The sequence below is a fragment of the Chenopodium album genome, chromosome 3, assembly GCF_948465745.1.
Source record: "Chenopodium album chromosome 3, dcCheAlbu1.1, whole genome shotgun sequence".
In the NCBI taxonomy this organism is placed as follows: Eukaryota; Viridiplantae; Streptophyta; class Magnoliopsida; order Caryophyllales; family Amaranthaceae; genus Chenopodium; species Chenopodium album.
Window position 1 is genome coordinate 34,568,515 of NC_137836.1, and position 6,123 is coordinate 34,574,637.

A 6,123-nucleotide genomic window follows, 5' to 3' on the forward strand; every position below is an offset into this window, starting at 1 on the left:
CTAATTCTCTAATATATTCACAATTACCCATTAAAACAACCTAAAATTACACATAATAACATACCAAAATTCAACTAATTAAGTAACATTTTTACTAATCTCTACTATATTCAAAAGTACTCATTAAATCAACCTTAAAATAAACCATTAAAACATACAAAATTTTCAACTAAGGAACAATGTAATGAAAATTACTCTAATCTATAATATGTATTCAAAATTTCTAAATAAACAACCAATTCAAAAATTAAAAAAATTTAGGGTAAAATTATATACATTCCTTGACTTTAATTTTCTTAACAATAATTGTTCAAAATGCTATTGAAAATAATAGAATTACATATTTCAAAATAATTGTTCAATTTTTAACAAAAAAAAAAACATACCCTAAACTAGTTGGAGGTGGAAGAAGCTAAGGGGAGGCGAGATTCAGGATGACCCTCGGTGGTGGAGGTAGCAGTGGTGGTGCGCAATGGTACGGTGCGGTGCGGTGGAGTGGTGGAGGCGGTGCGCGGTGGTGGAGGTAGCAGCGGTACGGTGGTGTTTTCGAATAATGCTGGTGGAGGCAGCAACTTTGAAAGAGAAAGAAAGGGAAAATAGAAGGGCAGGGGAGGATTGAAAGAGAGGGGCGGTGGTTTTCGACACCCCTGGTGGCCGGTGAAGGTGGCGGCTGTGGTGGAGTGAAAGGGGGAGGTTGTTCGTCTATAATGAAACAGTGAAGTCGGGGATAGCTAGAAAGGAATGAAAGAGAAGGAGAGGAAGAAGAAGAATAAAGGCCGCATTTTTTTTTAAATGCCCCGGTTCAATTGGCACCGGTTCAAACCGGTGCCCTTTTTTTTTTTGGCACCGGTTTGAGTTGAACCGGTGCCTTTTCCCTTTGTTTAAAAACCCGCCCAATTTGGGGCCGATTTTTGGCACCAGTTTGGCTTGAACTGGTGCCATTAGGGGGTTGCCTTTTTGTATTTTTCTACTAGTGTATGCTCTTGAGATGTTGCTAGAAGCTTCCATACATTCATTTCAACCTTAGTTTTCTTGAACTGTTTGACAATATCATTGTCTTCTATGATATGTATGGGAACTTGTTGCGTAGTCGGTATAGGTTGTGTTGAAATGGGAGGTTGCATTCTCCAAGATCTTGTGAGGATGTCTATAGATGAATCTTCTTCAACCCAGAAATAATCCATGGAATATGACACTAAAGGTGGAGGTCCTTCCATGTCTTTTAAGTAGACATCTTCTTCATCACTATCCCAAACCCCATTAGTGCTTATGTCTTCCTCTTGTGGAATTCGTACTAGCTTTTTGTCATCAATCATTTTCTGAATTAAATCTTTAAATGTAAAACAGTTTTCAATGGTGTGACCCCCTGATTGATGGTATTGACAGTAGAATCTATCTTTCCTTTTTAGCGATTCAAATGGTCTCGGTTCGAGAGGTTTGACCTTGCCCCTCTCGGAGAGCATTTTGAACATTTTAGCGTATGAAATCCCAATTAGATATAGAGTCTATTACTCTTCTTGGGTCTGTCAATTATTTGTAGAGAGAAGGGTTTCTTCGTGGGTGGAACCTTGTCACACTTTTCCTGAAGCTCCTCTAATTGTTTCTTCGCGACTTCGAGAGCTTCACGTAGCAAGTTTTATCCCTCCAACATGGACAATGTAAGCAAATGTATATCCTCTTTACTTGCTAGTTCTTGAAAGTCATCCATGGCATCGAAAAAGATCTCCTCCTCTTCTTCGATCAATGCTCGGCTTCTTACTGGCAGGAGGCAATGGCAGTTTGTTGTTATCGATTAAATCTTGGATAGCTTCCTTAAGCTTCCAAAAATTTTTGGTAAGATGGCCCCTTTCCTTGGTGATATTTGCAATGTGCGTTGGGGTTCCTGTTAGCTGTCCTCTTCTCGACCGGTGGGTCCCCAAATGGTCCAATAGGAGTTATGAGACCTTTTACATTTAGTTGGTCAAATGCGGTGTCATAACTCATATTTATAGGAGTAAAGTTCCTCCTAAATGGTTTCTTTTGTCCTTGATTATTCATAGCAAGAACTTCACCTAAGTTAAAGGTACTAACATTGTTTGAGTGGGTGGTTTTGGAAGAAGAAGGATTGTCATTCTTCTTGCCTTTCCAACCACTGTTGGAGTTACTGTTAACAGCTTTCAGCTTAGCCAGGTCGTCTTCAATATTAATTCCAATGTCATAGACGGCCTTGAAGCACTAGTAGAAAAAATGCTATTTGTAACGCCCTATTAGTAACTAACATAAATTATGTTAGTTACTACAAGGGTATTAGTAACTAACATAGCTAATGCGGGTTACAAATAAAATAGCATTAGTAACTGGCATAACCAAAGCCAGTTACAATTATAAGGTCAAAGATAGGCTGACCAATTATTAGTATGGGGCATTAAAAAGGTCAGTTACAAATAACAAGTCAAACTTTATTGACTTAATTAAATGTAATGGGTTTTACTAAGGCCAGTTACTAATGCTACTCACGATTTTTTTTTTAGAAATTAGGATACTTTTCCTCTGACGGCAAACAACCTACCTTATTAATTACCCCATTCTTTCACAACCATCCTTTTTCATTTCCTCTAAAACTGCTCTGAAGCTCCTCCAAAACTCAATCATGGAAGTTATCAACAAGGTACGTTTTTTATCTCCTCCTAATTTATTTATATTTTAATTAATTCTGATCTAATAGATTATTCAAGTAATAAAAATATGAAATTCTAGGGTTTATTTTCGCCTTTTTTTTAATTTAATTTAATGGGTGTTTAGGGGTTTCATTACGTGATAATTTCAAATTTGGGCTTCATAGTAGCAGATTGGGGGCTAGAGTTTCGAGCGCAAGAGAGAGAAATCGAAATTTGTAATTCCTCACCATCATTTGGCAAGTAGTGGGATGATTCCGAAATCGTTGTATGTAGCAGAAGAGCACATTGCTGATGGGTGGCGTACTTGGCTTGCCGCCGTTGCGGGGGGTGGGGTTATCTAAGGGTGGGTGCCACAGCTAGATGATTTATTGAGAAGTTAAATACGGTATAGCTCAATGTATCCTTTGTAATTATTTCCTAGTTTTGTGAGTTTTAAATTAATTGATAAATTAATTGACAATTAAGAAATTAGGTATTTGTTTAATGCATTGCATTTGGGCATTTATACAAACCAACAATTATGACTTATATATAGTAATGAGAGTGACTTTTTTGTTTCATTTGTATTTGGTTGTGTTGCTCCTAATTTTGTATACGTAGTACTTTTATTACAATGCAAATTTAGATCTAAATTTCTGTTTTTTGAACTTAATCTACCAAAAAATATAAGATTATTGTATTTCATGTACAGTTGCATTGTTTTATATTGGGTGCATTACTTGAATCTTCATGTGTGTTGATTAAAACTGAAGAGTTTATCTTCTTGTTGAAACAGAACTTGTTCATCAAATTTGTTGTGGAAAGGAAAGCATGTCGTTTCCTTGAGGTCAGACGAGTAGAGGAGAGTTAAGGATTCATGAGAGTTTAGATGATCTAAGCACTGACTTGGTAGAATATATATCTGAATTATCAGATGCTTAAGTAAAAGAGCGGAGCGTTTTTACCATTGCTTTATCTAGTGGTTCTCTCATTGGCTTATTGGGGTCTTCAATCTATTCATTGCTCATATTTTACATTATTCATGCCTTTTGGTTAATTATTTGTGTATATCATATTGTGCCAAAATAGAAAACTCACTGAAGCGCCTTATAAAAAAACTATTGATTGGGTTAAGTGGTATATTTTTTGGATTGATGAGCGTGTGGTAGCAAAGAGCCATGCTGACAGCAATTACAAGCTAACGAAGGACGGTTTCTTGACCAAGGTCTGTTTTTCGCCCTCTTAATTTTCATCTATAGCTTCTTTACTTTCTGAACTGAAAGTGTTTGCCCTGCTTTGAAGCAGATTCATGTATTTCCTTGGTGTCTTCTTTTATTGTTGTTGTACTTGTTTTATGACCTTGGAGCTTCATTTTATATTTTGAAGCCCGCCTGTATGATTGCTATATTTGTGTATTGTGTAGTAATTGTGCAAGTTATTGAATGCTCCTATTTTGTGGAACTGGCTTTATATATGATGGAGGGTCTAGTTTCTGGGTTTTCTTGGAATAGTTGTAAGGCTAAATTGATGAGTGAGAGGTATTCTTCTGTCATTTTTAAGTCCAAATTTATTGTAGTTTATGTGGTGAAGGATTGCTATCAAATCATACTCTTCAGTAGTGCTCGTATTTTATTTCCTACGTAAAAACAATTTCATAAAATGTACAGATCAGGTGTTGTGTTTAAGCTTAGACTCATATGTTAGCTTTATGGTTGTTTTTGTTTCAATTCCGATATAACTGTCATCAACTTATCATGATAGAAGGACGATATATAACTCATGAGGCTTTTTTTTAAAATTACAAGCACCTAAGAAAAACTCTATTGAGAGATTACAATTATTCTTTTCTTTGATGCTTGAATCATAGGGTGTTGGTTGCTGTCCATATGTTTATTAGTTTATTTTGTCTCTTTTAAATTCTCTAAGATCATAGAAACTCTCAAGAAGCATGGTGATTTTCATGTTATGTGCTGTTACTTTGTTATATGCCTTGACATTTTGTAAAATGCTGCTATATACAATTTGAATGGTATTGGCATGGTTTTGAATGGTTTAGCCTGTCCTTTTTCATTTGGGGGAGGGGGGTGTTCATATGCAATTTATTGCTGTAATATTTGCAATTTTTCAGGATCTAGTCCTATATTCTTCCCTAATATGTATTACATTCTTATTCTCTCATTCTATCTCTCCAGATAAATGATGTCCATAGTTTTGAGCTCAATGGGCTTTCTTCACAATTTGCTGAACTGTTACACCAGCCTTTTATAATCATACACGAGAAAATATTTTTATAAACCATGCTATTATTCATAATACTTGAATTTGGTATCTTCTTTGTTCCAACCTCTGTTGATGCAGTTTTGTTTATTTTACAAAGGTTATGTTGTTAAGGGGACAGTCCTTGTTAATCGAACGCTATAAAGATTTTTTTTTATTACATACAATGTTCAGGTTGGAGTTCACTTAAGAGTTTTGAGCTAGTTTAGGCACATAGATTCATCCAGTTAATTAAATAATTTTGCAAAGAATGACTTTCCTAAGTGTATGTCGATGTCTGATGTTACCTGGGTAGTCTCCCTCAGTTTTGATGCTTATTTTCTTTTATATACCCTTAGTTTGATGCATTGACCATGCTGGTAGAGTTCACTTGGTGACTGTCTGAAATAACCCTTTTTAATTTTGGATTTTGTTTATGTATATATTTCTTTCCCATGCAGAATTCTATCGTAATATCAAGTGCTCAGTGTGAACTGCTGCTATCCCATACAGAACAGTCAAATTTGTGAAGCAGACAGAGACAAAATCGACAAAATCGTCAAAATTTGAAGGTTGACCATTGTATCAATTAACTAACTAGCTTTTTTTAGTTATAGAGTGTTATTTAGTGTGAATTGTGAGAATTTGTAATTTACAAGTACATCATTTCAATATAATTTACAAGATGTCGCTTAAAGTTGGTCCTATATTGGTTAGATTGATAGTTATTAACAATTAATGGTCTTTACATTAAAAAAAATATATAAATGTAGTGTACGGGTGGTGGCAGTAGATTAATTTGCTACTACTACCACTTTTAAAAAAAATAATAAAAACACTATTCGTAACTGGCGTTAGGCTATGCCAGTTACAAATAATACTTTATTATAATACTTTATTTGTAACTGGCATAACTTAACGCCAGTTATAAATAGTATTCTTTTGAACTTGGAAAATAGCCTATTTGTAACTGGCGTTAGGTTAAGCGAGTTACAAATAGTACATTATTTGTAACTAACATTGGCCAGTTACAAATAATTTTCACTAGTTGTAACGGTGGCATTCGCAACCAACAATGCCAGTTACAAAAAGTCAATTTCGCCAGTTACCAATAGCATTTTTTCTACTAGTGAAGGTATGGATATTATTCTGGTATTTGAGATGCTTGGAGTACTTCTCTTGAAGGTTCTTGATGAATAACCTCACATATTCTTTTTCGCTTGGTAATTCA

General features: G+C 35.1%; 1 long non-coding RNA gene across 1 annotated transcript; it reads left to right on the top strand.

Annotated features, from left to right (window-relative positions):
- Nucleotides 1-2,547: 2,547 nt before the first annotated feature.
- On the top strand, nt 2,548-5,584 carry LOC145613194 (uncharacterized). Its single transcript, XR_014106888.1, has 4 exons — nt 2,548-2,647; nt 2,782-3,042; nt 3,433-3,861; nt 5,354-5,584. It is a non-coding gene; the product is annotated as an uncharacterized LOC145613194 (long non-coding RNA).
- Nucleotides 5,585-6,123: the final 539 nt, after the last annotated feature.